The following is a 19770-nucleotide window of genomic DNA, read 5'->3' as shown; positions in this document are numbered from 1 at the left end:
GAAAGTCATCTCCTAAAGGAACACTTTAACAATGCATGAACAAAAAATAGTAATAAATTTCAGTGGAAAAGTACTTTAAAATTCAAGAAAACAATAGAATGGAATATATAATTCAGGTGAGAAAAACAGTAAGGGAATATAAAATAAAATGGTGAAATCAACTCTGAAGATATTAAAGATTACATTAATTATAAAAACTGGAATTACTATCAGACGAAGAATGTAAGACCATATTTTTTAAAACTAACTATCTACCCTGTTTATAAGACATGCTGAATTTAAGTATACAGGAAGGCCGTGCGTGAAAAAGTAAGAAAAGTTCTACTGAAACCATAACTAAAATAAGTAATTTTACCTCCAATAATACTACCATTATTTTCCAAAATAACAACTAAAATTAAATATTAATATTTTTACAATATTATTTGAAGTCATTTTAAAGTATACCATACTCAATTTTATGCACCTACTAAATAAACTTCAAATTAAAGAAGTCTAAATGAACAAAAAAAAGAATACACAGAATCTATTGACATAATAAAATGATATTGAATACCTTTACAATAAGACACAAATTATTTTAAAAATTAATAAATATGGGCTAGGATTATAGCTCAGTGATATAGTGCTTGCCTCACATCATGAGACCCTAGGTTCAATCCTCAGCATCACATAAAAATAAATAAATAAATGGTATAAAAAATTAATAAATATAAGTGCACATTAGACTGATAGAATGTAATAAATGTAACCTAAGTGATGAATGTATATTTATAACAACAAAACAGTAGATTTGAAAAGGTAGAAATCATAAATAATATACTGTGCAGATACACAGGATTTAAGTGAGGAAACAAAAAATATTTAACTAAAATAACCACATCTGGATATTAATCTAAATACATGAGGATCCATGTGGAAACTTTGGTCACACTAGTATCCAAAGCTGACATGTATTTAATCAAAAATGATCTTTCTGGCAAAAGGTAGAATAGAAGAGAAGAAACATAATTGTTAAAAGTCATTTCACCCACCCTGACAAAATGCCTCCTCAAAAAGGTCAAGATGATCATTTTCAAATAGCATTTAAACATTTCACTTACCACTCTGAGAATGGTTTACTACGACTTGATCTCTAGAAAAGATTAAGCTTCCCACTTGACATTCCATTTTAACTTTGGAAATATTTATGCACCAGAAATCTCCAACTTAAAGAGATTGTACTACTTTGAATTCACTCTTTTCAAGCACAATTTTTGTTTTCATTACATTTGAACTTGAAATGAAAGTAAAGAAATAAATAAACCTCCAACTTAGGAGCCAAGTTGTCCAAGTTCAAAGAACAATACTTTTAAGGCTGTTCTATGGCACTTATTTGACCCACTTTTGTAAACTCAAAGAACATTTTAGAGACTTGAAAAGTTCGACCAAATAACTGGCTTTAAAAATTGGTGTCTTATGATTTTCCTTTAGAGATAAAGAGAATTCTGTTAGATTATCAATAATTCACCATAAGCATCCAGTTGAGCTATCATCTGGATCAAGTTTGTCATGTGCCACAAAGAAACTAAACACCTTTGGTTGTTGCTCATGACCTCTCTTGGTTCCAGTACTACTCTTTAGATGTAGTTGTGTTTCTGCTGGCCTGTGTGGCAAATGTGATGTTCATCATCACTAAATTCTGTCTGTTTTGTTGCCAAAAGTTTGCTAAACCAGGCAAGAAGCAAAAAAAAGGAGAAGTTTATTCAGCCTGAACCTGGGAGTCCTAACAGATGGACTTCTTCTAGTGTATTCCAGCAAAAAGCTGTTACAATGCTAGACTCCCTACTGTTGTGAGAAATTTTCACAACTTACCATAATTAACTCAAAGTTTCTTTTCCAGAATTTTGATTCCTGGTTAAGGAGTATAAATGTTTCAGGTCAAAGAAAAATCAAACATTGGAGAAGAATAAGCTATATGAACCTATGTAGAAATTTAATAGTGTAATTTATTATTCATACTGATAAAACTATTGAGCTTAATTATAATTATTCTTTGTGATAAGACTAGAAAGGATTTACTCAGAGTATCAATATGGTTTCTCAAATTCTTGGCCTACTCTAACTTAATTTTAGTAAAGAATTTTGTACATTTAACTTTCTTAAAGAAAACACTCAATAATTTCAATTGTGTAAAAAGACTAAATCCTTCGATTGGATTTCAGAAACCAGTATTTCTGCTGTATTTTACTATAAACCCAGCCTCAGCATAACTTCTCTCCTGAGCATCTGGAAGTATGTTTGCCAAGTTTCAGCTAAGTCACTTCTCAATAGAATGTGTATGGAATTAGAAACATAAAGATTTTTATCTGCTTTCTATGGTTGAGCTATTGAAGAAAATATTTGGTTTTGTTAGCTCATTGTTATTTATTCTTAATCCTTCAAATAAATTCAGCTGGTTGCCCACTCTCATAATCATACTTTGGACATAGATACTAGGTCTCAATTATAGGTTGTGTTAATACAAAACAGGAACAGGAAAGAAACTTGCTCTCACCTCAAATAGGACACAATGCTACCTACATTTGTTACAGTTATATTGTGAAATGTACTAAATTTTGTAGACAGTTTGCAATTATGTTTACTGTTCTATAATTTGTAATTATGAAGAGCTTTCTAATTTTTCTCTTTTCTCAGTAGCTAATTGCCTCATCCCACCCATAACTCTAATAAGGGATCTAAATAATTTGGAATGACTGAAAATAAAACCTTCATACTTTTCCTTCAAACCTCAGCTTGTTATCTATTATAATAATTACTAACACTGAAAGCAATATAAAAAATATATAAATTGTGTGGAAAATAGATAATTAAAACCACTAGTAGTCCAAAGGCTGTCCTTTAAAGAAAACATCACAGAACATTTTGATGATCAAAGTGGACCAAAACTGAGGAATAGTTATTTTTTTAAGTCAGCTTTTTCACTGGCTCATTTCTTCTGTGCTCCAGGTGAGGCAGAACATCCTGTTGGAAGAGTGTGCTGGAGGGAAGCAGCTCACATCATGACCAGAAGAGAGAGAGAGAGAGAGAGAGAGAGAGAGACAGAGAGAGACAGAGAGAGACAGAGAGAGAGAGAATCCACTTGCTACATACAAAATATATACCCCAAAGCCAGGCTACCTACAACTACACACCACCTGCCTTCAATTGCTTCTCAATGAATCCCATCAGGTCATTATTTCACTGATTGGCTTAAGGATCTCACAGCCCAATCATTTCCCCTCTGAACCATCTCACATTGTCTCTCAAGTGAGCTTTTGGAGAACCTCTCATACCCAAACTACAACAGTTAATTCTCTCTTTTGATATGAAGACCACCATCCAAGCCTCACAAGAAACAATCTTTGTTATAAGCTATTAATTAAAATAAATATTAAAACCTATATTTATATCTTTTGTCACTTCTTTATTCATGCATTATAGTATACAAGCTGGTAGCATTTGATATGACATATTCGTACATGTACACAATGACACAATATGACAATATAAGTTGGCCAATATCACTTCCCAGCACTTTCTCCCACCCTTTTCTCCTCTGATCCTTTGGTTCCTTCCCTCTCCTGATCTCCCACTGATTTTCATGAGATTCACACCAGTCTTTCCTTTTCCTCTCTAGCTTTCACATATGAGAGAAAACATAAAACCCTTGATTTTCTGAGTTTGACTTATTTTGTCTAACACAATTATCTCCAATTCCATCCATTTTCATGCAAATGACATAATTTTATGTTTTCTTTATGGTTGAATAACACTTCATTATGTATATATACCACATTTTCTTTATCTATTCATTCATTGGCAGGCACCTAAGTTGATTCTATAATATGGATATTATGAATTGTGCTGCTTAAAATATGAGTATGAAGGTATCTCTGTAATAAGATGACTTTAATTCTTTGGGTAAATATTAAGAAGTTGTATAGCTGGGTAATATGATAGTTTCATGCCTAGCCTTTGAGAAACTTCCATCCTGACATGCATATGGTTGTACTAGTTGACAATCTCAACAACAGTGAAAAGTTGTTTCTTTTTTCCACATTTTATTCAGCATTTATTATTCTTTTTATTATTTTTTTGTTTTTAAATATATAATTTAATATTTGTATTTATAAAAAACATATTAGTCTCTTTGGAGGATGGTAAGGAGCCCATTATATGAAAACTGGTAAATAAATGCAGAAGGTTACAGATCTATTCTGCTTTTCCTACACACACTGGTAACAAAGGTAAACACTAGTTGATGTTGAAATTTTTCTTTTTATAGAAGTACTGCAGCTAATGAAGGAAGGAGGAATAATAAAATATAATGATTTTGTTGTTCCTAATGAAATCATGGATGTAGGTGAGGATCAAAAATGGCTACTTTTACAAAAAAAAAAAAAAAAGGTGAGAGACAGGTGTTCCCTGCATCTTTTTTTTTTTTTTAATTTTTTATTGTGGGTTGTTCAAAACATTACAAATTTCTTGACATATCATATTCTACACTTTGATTCAAGTGGGTTATGAACTCCCACCTTCACCCCATACACAGATTGCAGAATCACATCAGTTACACATCCATTGATTTACAAATTGCCATACTAGTGTCTGTTGTGCTCCGCTGCCTTTCCCATCCTCCAACCTCCCCCTCCCCACCTCTCCCCTCCCCTCCCATCCTCTCTCTCTACCCCCTCCACTGTATAACCCTGAGGGTCTCCTTCCATTACCATGCAATTTCCCTTCTCTCTCCCTTTCCCTCCCACCTCTCATCCCTGTTAAATGTTAATCTTCTTCTCCTGCTCTTCGTCCCTACTCTGATCTTAGTTACTCTCCTTATATCAAAGAAGACATTTGGCATTTGTTTTTTAGGGATTGGCTAGCTTCACTTAGCATAATCTGCTCTAATGCCATCCATTTCCCTGTAAATTCTATGATTTTGTCATTTTTTAATGCAGAGTAATACTCCATTGTGTATAAATGCCACATTTTTTTTATCCATTCGTCTATTGAAGGGCATCTAGGTTGGTTCCACAGTCTTGCTGTTGTGAACTGTGCTGCTATGAACATCGATGTAGCAGTGTCCCTGTAGCATGCTCTTTTTAGGTCTTTAGGGAATAGACCAAGAAGGGGAATAGCTGGGTCAAATGGTGGCTCCATTCCCAGCTTTCCAAGAAATCTCCATACTGCTTTCCAAATTGGCTGCACCAATCTGCAGTCCCACCAGCAATGTACAAGTGTACCCTTTTCCCCACATCCTCGCCAGCACTTGTTGTTGTTTGACTTCCTAATGGCTGCCAATCTTACTGGAGTGAGATGGTATCTTAGGGTGGTTTTGATTTGCATTTCTCTGACAGCTAGAGATGTTGAGCATTTTTTCATGTACTTGTTGATTGACTGTATGTCCTCCTCTGAGAAGTGTCTGTTCAGGTCCTTGGCCCATTTGTTGATTGGGTTGTTTGTTCTCTTATTGTCTAATTTTTTGAGTTCTTTGTATACTCTGGATATTAGGGCTCTATCTGAAGTGTGAGGAGTAAAGATTTGTTCCCAGGGTGTAGGCTCCCTATTTACCTCTCTTATTGTTTCATTTGCTGAGAAAAAACTTTTTAGTTTGAGTAAGTCCCATTTGTTGATTCTAGTTATTAACTTTTGTGCTATGGGTGTCCTATTGAGGAATTTGGAGCCCGACCCCACCGACTGTAGATCGTAGCCAACTTTTTCTTCTATCAGTCGGCGCGTCTCTGATTTGATATCAAGCTCCTTGATCCATTTTGAATTCACTTTTGTGCATGGCGAGAGAAAGGGATTCAGTTTCATTTTGTTGCACATGGATTTCCAGTTTTCCCAGCACCATTTGTTGAAGATGCTATCCTTCCTCCATTGCATGCTTTTAGCCCCTTTATCAAATATAAGATAGTTGTAGTTTTGTGGATTGGTTTCTGTGTCCTCTATTCTGTACCATTGGTCCACCCGCCTGTTTTGGTACCAGTACCATGCTGTTTTTGTTACTATTGCTCTGTAGTATAGTTTGAAGTCTGGTATCGCTATACCGCCTGATTCACACTTCTTGCTTAGCATTGTTTTTGCTATTCTGGGTCTTTTATTTTTCCATATGAATTTCATGATTGCTTTCTCTATTTCTACAAGAAATGCCGTTGGGATTTTGATTGGCATTGCATTAAACCTATAGAGAACTTTTGGTAATATCGCCATTTTGATGATGTTAGTTCTGCCTATCCATGAACAGGGTATATTTTTCCATCTTCTAAGATCTTCTTCTATTTCTCTCTTTAGGGTTCTGTAGTTTTCATTGTATAAGTCTTTCACCTCTTTTGTTAGGTTGATTCCCAAGTATTTTATTTTTTTTGAAGATATTGTGAATGGAGTGGTTGTCCTCATTTCCATTTCAGAGGATTTGTCGCTGATATACAGGAATGCCTTTGATTTATGCGTGTTGATTTTATATCCTGCCACTTTGCTGAATTCATTTATTAGCTCTAATAGTTTCTTTGTATACCCTTTTGGGTCTGCTAGGTATAGAATCATATCATCTGCAAATAGTGATAATTTAAGTTCTTCTTTTCCTATTTTGATGCCTTTAATTTCTTTCGTCTGTCTAATTGCTCTGGCCAGTGTTTCGAGAACTATGTTGAAGAGAAGTGGAGAGAGAGGGCATCCCTGTCTTGTTCCAGATTTTAGAGGGAATGCCTTCAGTTTTTCTCCATTCAGAATGATGCTAGCCTGAGGCTTAGCATAGATTGCTTTTACAATATTGAGGTATGTTCCTGTTATCCCTAGTTTTTCTAGAGTTTTGAACATAAAGGGATGCTGTACTTTGTCGAATGCTTTTTCCGCATCTATCGAGATGATCATATGGTTCTTATTTTTAAGTCTATTGATGTGGTGAATAACATTTATTGATTTCCGTATATTGAACCAGCCTTGCATCCCAGGGATGAATCCTACTTGATCATGGTGTACAATTTTTTTGATATGTTTTTGTATCCGATTCGCCAGAATTTTATTGAGGATTTTTGCATCTAGGTTCATTAGAGATATTGGTCTGTAGTTTTCTTTCTTTGAAGTGTCTTTGTCTGGTTTAGGTATCAGGGTGATGTTGGCCTCATAGAATGAATTTGGAAGTTCTCCCTCCTTTTCTATTTCCTGAAGTAGCTTGAAAAGTATTGGTATTAGTTCTTCTTTAAAGGTTTTGTAAAATTCTGCTGTATACCCATCCGGACCTGGGCTTTTCTTAGTTGGTAGTCTTTTGATGGTTTCTTCTATTTCCTCAATTGATATTGGTCTGTTTAGGTTTTCTATATCCTCCTGACTCAATCTGGGCAGATCATATGACTTAAGAAATTTATCTATGCCTTCACTATCTTCTAATTTATTGGAGTATAAGGATTCAAAATAGTTTTTGATTATCTTCTGTATTTCTGAAGTGTCTGTTGTGATATTGCCTTTTTCATCCCGTATGCTAGTAATTTGAGTTCTCTCTCTTCTTCTCTTCACTAGCATCGCTAAGGGTCTGTCGATTTTGTTTATTTTTTCAAAGAACCAACTTTTAGTTTTGTCAATTTTTTCAATTGTTTCTTTTGTTTCGATTTCATTAATTTCAGCTCTGATTTTAATTATTTCTTGCCTTCTACTTCTTTTGCTGTTGTTTTGCTCTTCTTTTTCAAGGATTTTGAGATGAAGTATGAGATCATTTATTTGTTGGTTTTTTTCTTTTTTTAAGGAATGAACTCCAAGCAATGAATTTTCCTCTTAGAACTGCTTTCAATGTGTCCCATAGATTCCGATATGTTGTGTCTGTGTTTTCATTTATCTCTAAGAATTTTTTAATTTCCTCCTTGATGTCTTCTATAACCCATTGATCATTCAGTAACCTATTGTTCATTCTCCAAGTGATGTATGCTTTTTCCTTCCTTCTTTTATCATTGATTTTCAGTTTCATTCCATTATGATCAGATAAGATGCATGGTATTATCTCTACTCCTTTATATTGTCTAAGAGTTGCCCTGTGACATAATATGTGATCTATTTTTGAGAAGGATCCATGTGCTGCTGAGAAAAAAGTGTAACTGCTTGATGTTGGGTGGTATACTCTATATATGTCAATTAGGTCTAGGTTATTAATAGTGTTATTGAGTTCTATAGTTTCCTTATTCAACTTTTGTTTGGAAGATCTGTCCAGTGGTGAGAGAGGTGTGTTGAAGTCTCCCATGATTATGGTGTGGTGGTCTATTAGACTCTTGAACTTGAGAAGAGTTTTTTTGACGAACATAGCTGCACCATTGTTTGGGGCATAAATATTTATGATTGTTATGTCTTGTTGGTGTATGGTTCCCTTAAGGAGTATGTAGTGTCCCTCTTTATCTCTTTTGATTAACTTTGGCTTGAAATCTATTTTATTTGATATGAGTATGGACACGCCTGCTTGTTTCCGAAGTCCATATGAGTGATATGATTTTTCCCAACCTTTCACCTTCAGCCTATGTATGTCTTTTCCTATCAAATGCGTCTCCTGTAGGCAGCATATTGTTGGGTCTTGTTTTGTGATCCATTCTACTAGCCTGTGTCTCTTAATTGGTGAGTTTAAGCCATTAACATTTAGGGTTATTATTGAGATATGGGTTGTTCTTCCAGCCATATTTGTTTATTTCTGTTACTAAACATGGTTTGTTTTCCTCTTTGATTATTTCCCCCCCCCTTTACTGTCCTACCTCCCACTGTTGGTTTTCATTGTTATTTTCCATTTCCTCTTCCTGTAATGCTTTGGCGAGGATGTTTTGAAGAGATGGTTTTCTAGCTGCGAATTCTTTAAACTTTTGTTTATCGTGGAAGGTTTTAATTTCATCTTCCATCCTGAAGCTTAATTTCGCTGGATACACAATTCTTGGTTGGAACCCATTTTCTTTCAGTGTTTGAAATATGTTATTCCAGGATCTTCTAGCTTTCAGAGTCTGTGTTGAAAGATCAGCTGTTATCCTGATTGGCTTACCCCTAAATGTGATCTGCTTCCTTTCTCTTGTAGCTTTTAAAATTCTCTCCTTATTCTGTATGTTGGGCATCTTCATTATAATGTGTCTAGGTGTGGATCTCTTATGATTTTGCACATTCGGCATCCTGTAGGCTTCTAGGATTTGGGATTCTGTCTCATTCTTCAAGTCTGGGAAGTTTTCTTGTATTATTTCATTGAATAGACTGCTCATTCCTTTGGTTTGGAGCTCTGTACCTTCCTGTATCCCAATGACTCTTAAGTTTGGTCTCTTAATGTTATCCCATATTTCTTGGATGTTCTGCTCATGGATTCTTAACAGTCTTGCTGAGCTGTCTATGTTCTTTTCCAGTTGAAATACTTTGTCTTCATTGTCTGATGTTCTATCTTCTAAGTGTTCTACTCTGCTGGTAGTATTCTCCATTGAGTTTTTAAGTTGGTTTATTGCTTCCTGCATTTCTAGGATTTCTGATTGCTTGTTTTTTATAACCTCTATCTCCCTGTATAGTTGATCCTTTGCTTCCTGGATTTGTTTGCGTAATTCGTTGTCGAAGTGATCTTTCATTGTCTGATTTTGCTGTTTAATGTCTTCCTTGATACTCCAGATCATCTGAAGCATGTATATCCTGAATTCTTTATCTGACATTCCATCTGCTGCAGCTGTTACCTCTTCTAAATTTGCGTTGACCTGCATTGCTTGTGGTCCTTTCTTTCCTTGTCTTTTCATACTGCTTGCGTATCTTTCCTGCAGGTGCGGGCGGCGGCTCTGCTCTCTCCTTATTCCAATTGGGGTGTCGTGGCTACCACGCCGGCAGGTCACTGGGCCTGTTCTAGGAGCTGGCAGTGGCTCTGTTCTGCCCCTACTCCAATTGGGGTGACGAGTGTACCACGCCGGCAGGCCACCGGGCCTGATCCGCCGGTCGGTTGCAGGTTTGCCTACCCTGCAGTCGCGGGCGGCGGCTCTACTCTGCCCCTACTCCAAATGGGGTGACGTGTCTGTCGTACCGGCAGGCCACTGGGCCTGTCCCGCTGGTCGGTCGCAGATCTGCCCACCTTTCGGGCACGGGTGGAGGCTCTGCTCTGCCCCTACTCCAATTGGGGTGTCGTGACTACCCCGCCTGCAGGACGCTGGGCCTGTTCCTGGCACGGGCGGCGACTCTGCTCTGTCACTACTCCAATTAGGGTGGTGTTTGTACCACTCCGGCAGGCTCCTGGGCCTGATCCGCAGGTCTGTTGTAGGTCTGCCTGCCTTGGAGGCGCGGGCAGCGGATCTGCCCTGCCCCTCCTACCTCGCCTGCGGACCCCTGGGCCTGATCTGCAGGTTGATCACTGGTCTGCTCACCCTGCGGGCACGGGTGGCGGTTCCGCTCCGCCTCCACTCCAATTGGGGTCACGTGACCACCACACTGGCAGGGCCTGATCCGGGCGTGGGAGAAGGATCTGCTCTGCCCCTACTCCAGTTGGGGTGACGTGTGTACCACACTGGCAGGCCACTGGGCCTGACCCGCCAGGCTGTCACAGGTCTGTTTACCTTGCAAGCGCGAAGGGCGGCTCTGCCCTGCCCCTCCTACCATGCCCATGTACCACTGGGTCACGGGTCTGCCCACCTTGTGGGTGTGGGTGGCGGCTCCGCTCCGCCCCCTCTCCAATTGGGGTCACGCGGTCACCACACTGGCGAGCCGCTGGGCCTGTTCCGGGCACTGGCGGCGGCCCGGCTCCTCCCCTCTGGCTCGAGGACAAATTGAGGAGACTCGGGTGACTGTGCCTCACCCCCCCTACCAGGAGACCAACTGCTTATGTCACCGCTGGTATTGATGAAGTTCTCTCCTCCGCCACTTTCTGCTGACATCAGATCTCTGCCATGTTGGTATCCTATGCGAATGGCAGCATTTCGTTCCCCTTGCCGGACAACCAAAACAACGGGTGAGTCCTGACCGGCCCTCAGCAGGACCCGGACCGAGACGCAGTTTCCGCGGGCTCCTAGCCCCGGTCCAGGGAAGTTCCGGGAGCCGGAACTCGGCCGCTCCGTGCTCGCTGTAAGCTCCTATAAGCGTAAGCTCCAAGAAGCAGTCCCCTCGGGCTCAGTTCCGGGAGCCAGAATTCGGCTGCTTAGTGCTTGGTGTATGCTCTGATAGTATCAGGGTCCAAGAAGCAGCCTCCGCAGGCTCCGCAGCCCTGGGCCAGGGCGGTTCCGGGACTGTTCCGGGAGCCGGAACTCGGCCGCCCCGCGCTCGGTGTTCGCTCCGATAAGATCAGATTCTAAGAAGCACCCAGGCGCTGAACCCTAGCAATCTGTCTGCAAGCCGCAGGCGAATTGCAGCCTGAAATTACCTGTTCTATGGCTGAATGAGCTGCGGTCAGTCGAAAACAGGGAAGGTGACGTCAGTTTACCAACATGGTGGCTGCTGGCCTTCTCTGTGGTCTGACCGGTGTGGAGAACCGAGATGGACCGCTTCCTTCCCCCGTCTCGAACCCAGAATTCAGCCCTGAGTACGGTGCTTGCGCGGCTGGCAGAAACTGTAGCGCTGTAACCCTGCGTCTCTATCCCAGCGCGCGCTGCAGACTCTAGCAGCGGGGCGATTTGCTGAATAAGCAGTGTTACCCTCCGTGCGACAAACCTCTCGCATTTGAGTCCCCGTAGCCGATCCTCGTGCGATGGAAATCCTTCCTCCAGGTTCCGGAGCACCCCACTATTGCTGGAAATTCCTAACAAGATATCCTTTAGCCGTCCTGACTTGTCATACTCCCGCACAGTGAAGCAGCACACGGGGGCATTGCACTCCCCTCGCCGCCATCTTCGAAACTCCTCTTTTTATTATTGATGACTACCATTCTGACTTGTTTGAAATGTAATCTCAGTGAAGTTTTGATTTGCATTTCCATGAAGGTTAAAAATGTCAAACATTCTTTTTCCATATTGTTGTTGGTCATTTACATGTCTTCTTTTAAGAAGTATATGTTTAATTCATTTGCTGATTTAATAATTTGGTTATTTGGTGTACATTTTGTTGAGTAATTTCTATATTTAGATATTAATCCTTTGTCAGAAGAGAGCTAGCAAAGATTTTTTCCCATTCTCTAGGTTCTCTTTTCACAATTCTAATGGTTCCTTTGTTGTGTGCAGAAGCTACCTAATTTGATACCTTCAAATTTATTAACTTTGGTATTATTTCCTGAGCTTTAGGGCTTCTATTGAGAAAGTTGTTCCCTATGCCTATACGGTGAAGTGTTGAGCCTTCATTTTCTTCAAGGAGTTCCATAGTTTCTGGTATAATTCCTAGGCCTCTGATCCACTTGTGGTTAATTTTTGTGTAGGGTGGGACAAATGGGTATAATTTCATTATTCTACACATGGATAAGTCATTTTCCCAAAATAATTTGTAGAAAAGGCAATCTTTTCTCCAATGTATAGTTTTGCAACCTTTGTCAAGGATTAGATGACTGTACATATGTGTGGTTTTCTCTGTATCTTCATCTCTGTACTAATGGTGTATGTGTTTTATGTTAATTCTGTGCAATTTTTGTTACTATAGCTCTGTAGTATAATTTGAAGTCAGACATTGTGTTGCTTTTAGTATTGCTTTCTGGGATCAGAATTACTTTGGGTATCCTAGGTCTTTGATAATGCCAAATAAATTTTAGGACTCTTTTTTTTTCTAGTTCTGTGAAGAATGCCATTGGTACTTTTATAGGGATTTCACTGAATCTGTATATTGCTTTTGGTTATATGGCTAAGATTAGTATTCATCAAATAGTTATAAATATTATAAATCACCAAACAAAAATATGAACAGTCATGTATACAAATAGATGAAAGAGATGGATAGGAAATTCACACAAGTGAAAATGGCTACTAATGTAAAAATAACAACTGTCACAAATGGAAATTGAAGGTACTCAATAAAATTCAGTAAATTTCAATAAATCCTGTAAGTACATTATAAGTACATGGAACATACCTCAACACAATTAAAGCTATATATTCAAAACACACAGATAACATGATATTGAATAGGAAAAAGTCAATTTTTTTCCTCTAAGTTTGGGAGTGAAAAAAGGATGTGACCTTTCATCACTCTTACCCAATATAATATTGGAAATTCAACCCAGAATGATTAATCAAAGAAAGAAATTTCATTGAAATTGGAAAAGAAGAAGTCAAAGTATCACCATTTTGATTCCACATGATCTTATGTAGAGAAAAACCTACTCACTCCACCAGAAATCTTTTGAATGCAAAAGATCAGATGAAGTACTCTTGGTAATGTTAGTGGATAAAAGATGAATATACAAGAGTGGCTAGTATTTCTAAACATCAATAAGAAACTACCTGAAAAATCAAGAAATCAATCCAATTTACAATAGTTTTAAAATATTATTATCAAGGAATGAATTTAACAAGAAAGATAAAATAATTATAAACTATAATCACAAAATAAAAACAAACCATATATAGAAAACAATTAGTAATGCATTGAGAATGAAAAAACAAAGTTGAGAAGTGAAGGAGCAGAAACATTGTAGAAAAAGCTGAATGTTAAAAAATAAGAAAACTAAAATTAAGAAAGAAAGAAGATGGGGAAATGAAACAGTAAAAGACAATAGACAGTAGTGAAAATACCTCACTGAAGTTTAATAAAAATCTGGTACAACTATGAAAAATTAACGTAATAAACAATAAAATGTGTGTAGGAAAAGAAAATGGAAAAAAAAAAGGAAATCAAGGAAAGTATTCCCCTTGAGGTGCTTGAATTCAAGAAGCTCCTTTCTAGGCCCTCTGATATTTGAACTTAACCAGGCATGGGTTATGAGGTAGGGTACTAGGCCACTGCTGAGCTCCCATCAAACACATTGTTGTATACGTAACCTGAGCCTGGCCACATGTTCTCTTCCAGGCTACTCATTGGTGTCTTGTCTGCTGTGGAACTCAGTTGATTCCCATGGATTTGAATGCATATCTAGAACTACTATTAGTCCTTATGAACTTCAGCATTATGTGTGCTAAGCAGACCTTCAAGCAATGCACTTGTGGGTATTGCAACTTCCCTAACTCTGGCATGGCCCTGCATTGTAGGAAAAGCTGGGAGACTAATGAATTCTGCACTCAAGGGAAAACATCTAAAGGTGCCAAGTAATATGCCAATACCAGTCTCGGTCCTTTAAGACCTGGTCCCCACAAATGAGGTATTCATTAATCAACAGAGAGAGTTAGGGTCACCAACCTTACACAGACCATGTCCCCATTTGTTAAATTCTTAGAACAGTTTTGAAACACCCTCCCCTTTACCAATACTGTTCCTTGTAACTCTCTCTGAATCTGTCATTGCAGCAGGATGTCCACAGGGACCCAGAATTAGTAGTGTACCTTGTTTTTCTGATTCATAGAGTAGTTACTTCTTAACAATGGGGCCCTTCTAAAGATGGCTCCTGGTTATAACACACTAAGAGATGGTGAGGGTCATATAAAATTCTTTTTATGCAGGAGGAGGCATTTTCAAATGAAACCCTTGTATTGAATATAAACATTTTAAGAACTCTGGGTTTCCTCTACATTTTTTATTACTAGTTTGTGGCTATCATTTTGGGTTGCCTGCTCTCTCCCAGTTTAACTGGTGCTTGCATGTCAGTTTTGCCTGCCCTGCCCTGGGAGGTTGGGTTGTTATTACAGATTGTTTCATACATTTTTCTGAAATGCCTTTCTGCTCCTATAGGGTTGTAGTTTTCCCAATGCAACTTCCAAGATTCCAGGATTTCTCTTCAGAATTTAACTTCTCCTTTGTTTATCTGACTCTTCTCTTTCTTTGGGTTCTTTCAAGGATACTTGTACCTCTTATGGGGACCTCTGTGACATTATAAAAACTAAGTGTTGTGTTCATAGTCTGGATTACTCTGGCAATATAACAAATATCCTTGAACACTGAAATTCTCAAATAGAGGCCATGACTTCATCGGCCTAGTCATGGGAAAAAAAATTAGTTTTACCCCTCCTGGTGTAAAATTACTGGTTTCTTTCATCATCGTGATATTCATTGACATGTTCCAGATGCTGCAACATTTATTTTGTATTAATCTCATTTCAGCACTCAAGTCTTATTTCTCTCATAGAAACACATACATCCAGATGACTTTACAACATGTTCTTTTTAAACCAGAATTTTACCATAGACCCCTCAAACAACCCAAATCATTCATTAAAGGGAAACCTGAACTGCTTGCCCCATGTCGCCAACTCTCAGCCTGAAACAGTCAGGGTAGTCATCATCCATTTCCCCTTATAGCAGTAAGGGTTCCCTTAATCAGAGGGATGGGGAAAATGAAAACAGGGCATACAGAGATAGTGTAATGTAGGGGCATGCTGCAACATGTGGAACATGTTGCATCAAGAAAGAGAAAGCCTTACTTGCTGGCTGCTATCTGCTTCTCAGTCCTGGGGCCACATGTAGTTAAGATGGCGCCTGGCAATCAGCTAAGAGGCAGTGCTATGGGTTGTGATAAAAAATCAGACCCCCTCCAGGATAGGTCCAGTGTTCTTCTGCCCTCGTGGACACCTCATGCCTTCCCTTACAAACCATGGAATGCGTGTACATGTGGACTCTCTCTGCCCCTCTGACCTTTATCCTGATTGGCTCCTGTGCATTACATTAGCTGTGTGTGCTTCCTCAATAAACAAGCTCCTGCCTTGATTGGTTTCCCTGATGTGTGTGATTGTCCTCCAGTCAGGGAGCCCTGGGTGCGGGTGGTCAGTAGGCCCTCTCCTTACTTGGCTCCTCCTGGTTGGGGCGTGCCCTCCCTATCTTTCCCACAGGTCAGGAGGAAATGGGGAGTGGGGGTGGGGAGTTAAAAACCCCCCGCCAGTGTAGGAGATAAATTATTATGTCAGGCAGATGGGAGCTAATTCAAAAGGAAATAAAATGCTAATTTCCAGAATACTTTCCCCTCTTCTCAGCCTATTTCCAAGACTACCTGGTCTCAAAGGAATTGTTCCTCATTGAAAGGAGTTGTACAAGAATATCCCCTGTGTAGTTCCTTTTCTGCCTCTGTCATTTCCACATTTTGGTCAATCTATAGGCAAGATTTGAGAAGGAGGGTGTGTGAGGTAAATGGAAATCCAAAATCTAGATATGAGCAGAACACCTCTACTCCCTTGGGCACCAGCTCCAGACGCCCCCTCATTGGGAAGTGGGAAGTCTCTCTGGCTCTCTCTCTCTCTCTCTCTCTCTCTCTCTCTCTCTCTCTCTCTCCCTCCTTCCTTCCCTCCCTCCCTTCCTCCCTTTCTGTGTGTGTGTGTGTGTGTCTGTACTATCATTTAAATAAAACTTGTTTTCTTGCCTCAGCATTTCTCGGGTTTTTAATCTTGAACACCAGGGAACACAAGGACTTTATTCTAATTTTTAAGACTAGTTTCAAAAGCATGCAATAAAAGAACCACATATTGGGGCTGATTAGAAATAAATAAATAAATATTAAAATATTTATGACTCTGAAGATGGTAATATGTGGTACAAATGCACAAATAAACTTCAATGGAAAAATTAGACTTCATGAAACTTAAAATTTTTCTACATGAAAGAGCACAATCAATAAAATAAATGAAAAAATGACTATTATTTCCAAATCATACATCTGGTAATGGATTTGCATCAAGAACATATAAAGAAAGTTAGCAACTCAATAATAAGTATATCACAAAATTTAAAAATGACCAAAAACTCTGAATAGACATATCTTCAAGAAAAATTTTCAAAATGTCAATGAAAACATATGCAAACACCTGGAAAAATATTATTACCAGTATTAAAAGGAAATTCACAAAGAACCATATTGAGATATCTGACTACATTACTCATAACATAGTTATAATAATATTAATAATAAAGTGTTAGCGATAATGTGAAATACTAAAACACTCATTCAATGCTGGTTAGAATGGAAATTAAAACACTCATTCAATGCTGGTTAGAGGAAGGAGTCATTCTGGCCCTCAAAGGATAAACAGAGTTTTCAAAAGACCCAAGAATTTGAATTTAACCTATATACCAAATAGAAATGAAAACGTGCAAATAAAACTATTAAATAAGTATTAATAAATAAGATCATTCATAATAGCCAAAAGTTGGGAAAAAAATTAGTGTGCAGAAACTTAGGAATGAAAAACAAATGTGATCTATTTTACACTATGAGTTGTTATTTGGCTTTGATATGAAGCACACAAACATTAACAGTGGGCACAAGAGTTTAAGGTAATAATTCTATAAAGTAGGACCATTGAGCTGATACCCACATACTTTCTTTTTTTTACACACACACACACACACACACACAATTTAACTGGTGGTTTAACTTAATAGATTATGCTATATTCCTCAGCAAAGAAGCTGTTATCTGCAAGAGAAATGCAGGTCCAAAATGCCAATAAGAATACAAGGTACCTTGTGGGAAGGGAGAGGTGGAAATTTATGAGCTTTACAAAGACCTGGTTACAAAACTTAAGGAGGTAAGGATAATTACCTGTAACCTTAAAATTTTTTTAGGAGCAGATTGCAACTAGAACAGGTCAGCATAGTTCAAAGTCACCTAGAATTGCCTTAGCATCCCTATTTCCTTTTTACTGTCCCTTCAATAAATGTATGTGTGCTACTCTGAGCAACATGTATAAAATATTTCCAGCATGACCATAAAAATCAGGAGAGAAAGGATTTCTATGGTTGCCTCAGTTCAGTGGCATAGCTCATGCCCTGTCACAGCATGAAAAGGAATGAAGTCTTGACACATGTTGGAATATCGATAAGTGACATAATTTTAAGTATTGATATGAATCACCAAAACCCATGACAATTATTTGAAAATATTGAAATCAATCATAATCCATATATTATATAACAATTATTTGAAATGCCACCAGAATAAGCTTATTTATAGAGAGAGGAAATTGATTACAGGTTACCTAGGAATGAGGGATGTGGAATGGTTAGAGGTACTGGGAAAGTTTGGATTGTTAAATGCCTCAACATTGAATATTAACTGAGGTTTACAATTCTGAGATTCTACTCTGAAATTAAACAATTGAAGTGTATACTTAAAAATAGTGAGTTTCATCCTATGTGAACTATAGGCAAACAATGATTTTACTTTAAAAAACAATCTGTTAAACAATGATCTATAAGAAATATTGATTCAACTATGTATTTACTTTAGTTCCAGCCAAGGAATCTATAGGAACAAGTCATCTCACTTGCAACCATTCCTCACACTATTCTAAAACTTTTAACATAAGATAGGTGTATTGCACATGCAGGATAATCCATTCTGAACTGCAGGAAAGCACATATAATCATGAAAGAGTCATTACACATACACAAGCAGGAAGTCACCTAATGATTTTTCAAAGTCACCTTTGATTTTTCTACTTGGCATCCAGGTATACTAAATGTTCACTTATGTATTCACTTTTATGCGTACAAGTTACTTTTTAACCAAATAATTATTTCTTCTTGGATATTTGCAAGAGCAGAGGGAATTCACTGTGAAAGGAAGCCTTGCATTTCATCAGGGTGTCTATGAAAATGACTGTAGTTCTGCTCCTGTTACAGCTATTACACTTTGGTTCTGGAAGTTGTGGAAAGGTGCTGGTGTGGGCAATGGAATACAACCATTAGATCAATATGAAGACAATACTGGAGGAGCTCACACAGAGGGGGCATGAGGTGACTGTTTTTAGACCTTCAGGTTCCATTTTTGTGGGTGATGACAAATCATCTGCCATTAAGTTTGAGAACTATGCTTCATCATTTTCAAGAGAATATATAGAGAATTTTTATACTCAATCACTTGGTATAATTATTTATGAAACAGTGAAAAATCCGTTTTGGAAATATTCAAGATTTCAAAAAATTATGGGTCAGTTATCTGATTAAGTAGAGACTATATGTAGAGATGCAGTTTTGAACAAGAAACTTATGGCAAAACTACAAGAATCAAGGTTTGATGTCATTCTTTCAGATGCCATTTGTCCCTGTGCTGAGCTGCTGGTGGAAATTCTTCAAAAAACATTTGTTTAGAGTCTCTGCTTATCACCTGGTTACAAAATTAAAAAGTATAGTAGGGTACTACTTTTTCCTCCTTCCTATATGCCTGTTATATTTTCAGGATTAAGCAATCAAATGACATTTGTTGAGCGGGTAAAATATATGCTCTACGTTCTTTATTTTGATTCTTGGTTCAAATTATTTAATGAGAAGAGATGGAATCAGTTTTACAGTGAGATACTGGGTGATTTGCAAACATGTTCTTCCATTTCAAAGTGGAAAATCCATCTACTATAGAGGGATCCATCAATTTCTTCATAGTGCACTTTGAAGCATGAAAATGTTTAATTTTAGTTAAATAATTCTTTAATTTTCAAAATTTCCCCAATTCAAATGGAAATGCAATGTAAAGTACAAAGTGCCTAGCATATCTACAATCAATTCAACATTCATCACAATGATCAGTAATATTACTGTATAAAGAAAACATCACCTAAAGGAACACTTTAATAATGCGTGAACAAAAACAAAATAGTAATAAGATTCAATGGAATAGTGCTTTTAAAGCATCAAGAAGTAAATAGAATGGGAATGAAACACAGGTCAGAAAAACAGAAAATGAATCTAACATTAAATAGTTAGTTCAAATGTGAAGGTATTAATGTTTACCTTAATTATAAAAACCAGAATTATTATCAAAGACCATATTTTTAAAACTAACTT

At 37.8% G+C, this 19770-nt stretch overlaps 1 pseudogene; it reads left to right on the top strand.

Moving 5' to 3' along the window:
* The first annotated feature begins 13822 nt into the window (after window positions 1-13822).
* LOC124082254 (UDP-glucuronosyltransferase 2B31-like) lies at window positions 13823-19344 on the top strand (annotated as a pseudogene).
* Window positions 19345-19770: the final 426 nt, after the last annotated feature.

This window comes from Marmota monax, unplaced genomic scaffold, assembly GCF_021218885.2.
Source record: "Marmota monax isolate L192 unplaced genomic scaffold, Marmota_monax_Labrador192_F-V1.1 WCK01_AAM20220418_F8-fsc00132, whole genome shotgun sequence".
Classification (NCBI taxonomy): domain Eukaryota; kingdom Metazoa; phylum Chordata; class Mammalia; order Rodentia; family Sciuridae; genus Marmota; species Marmota monax.
Note: the sequence above shows the minus strand (reverse complement) of the source record. Positions and strands in the feature narration are given on the sequence as shown.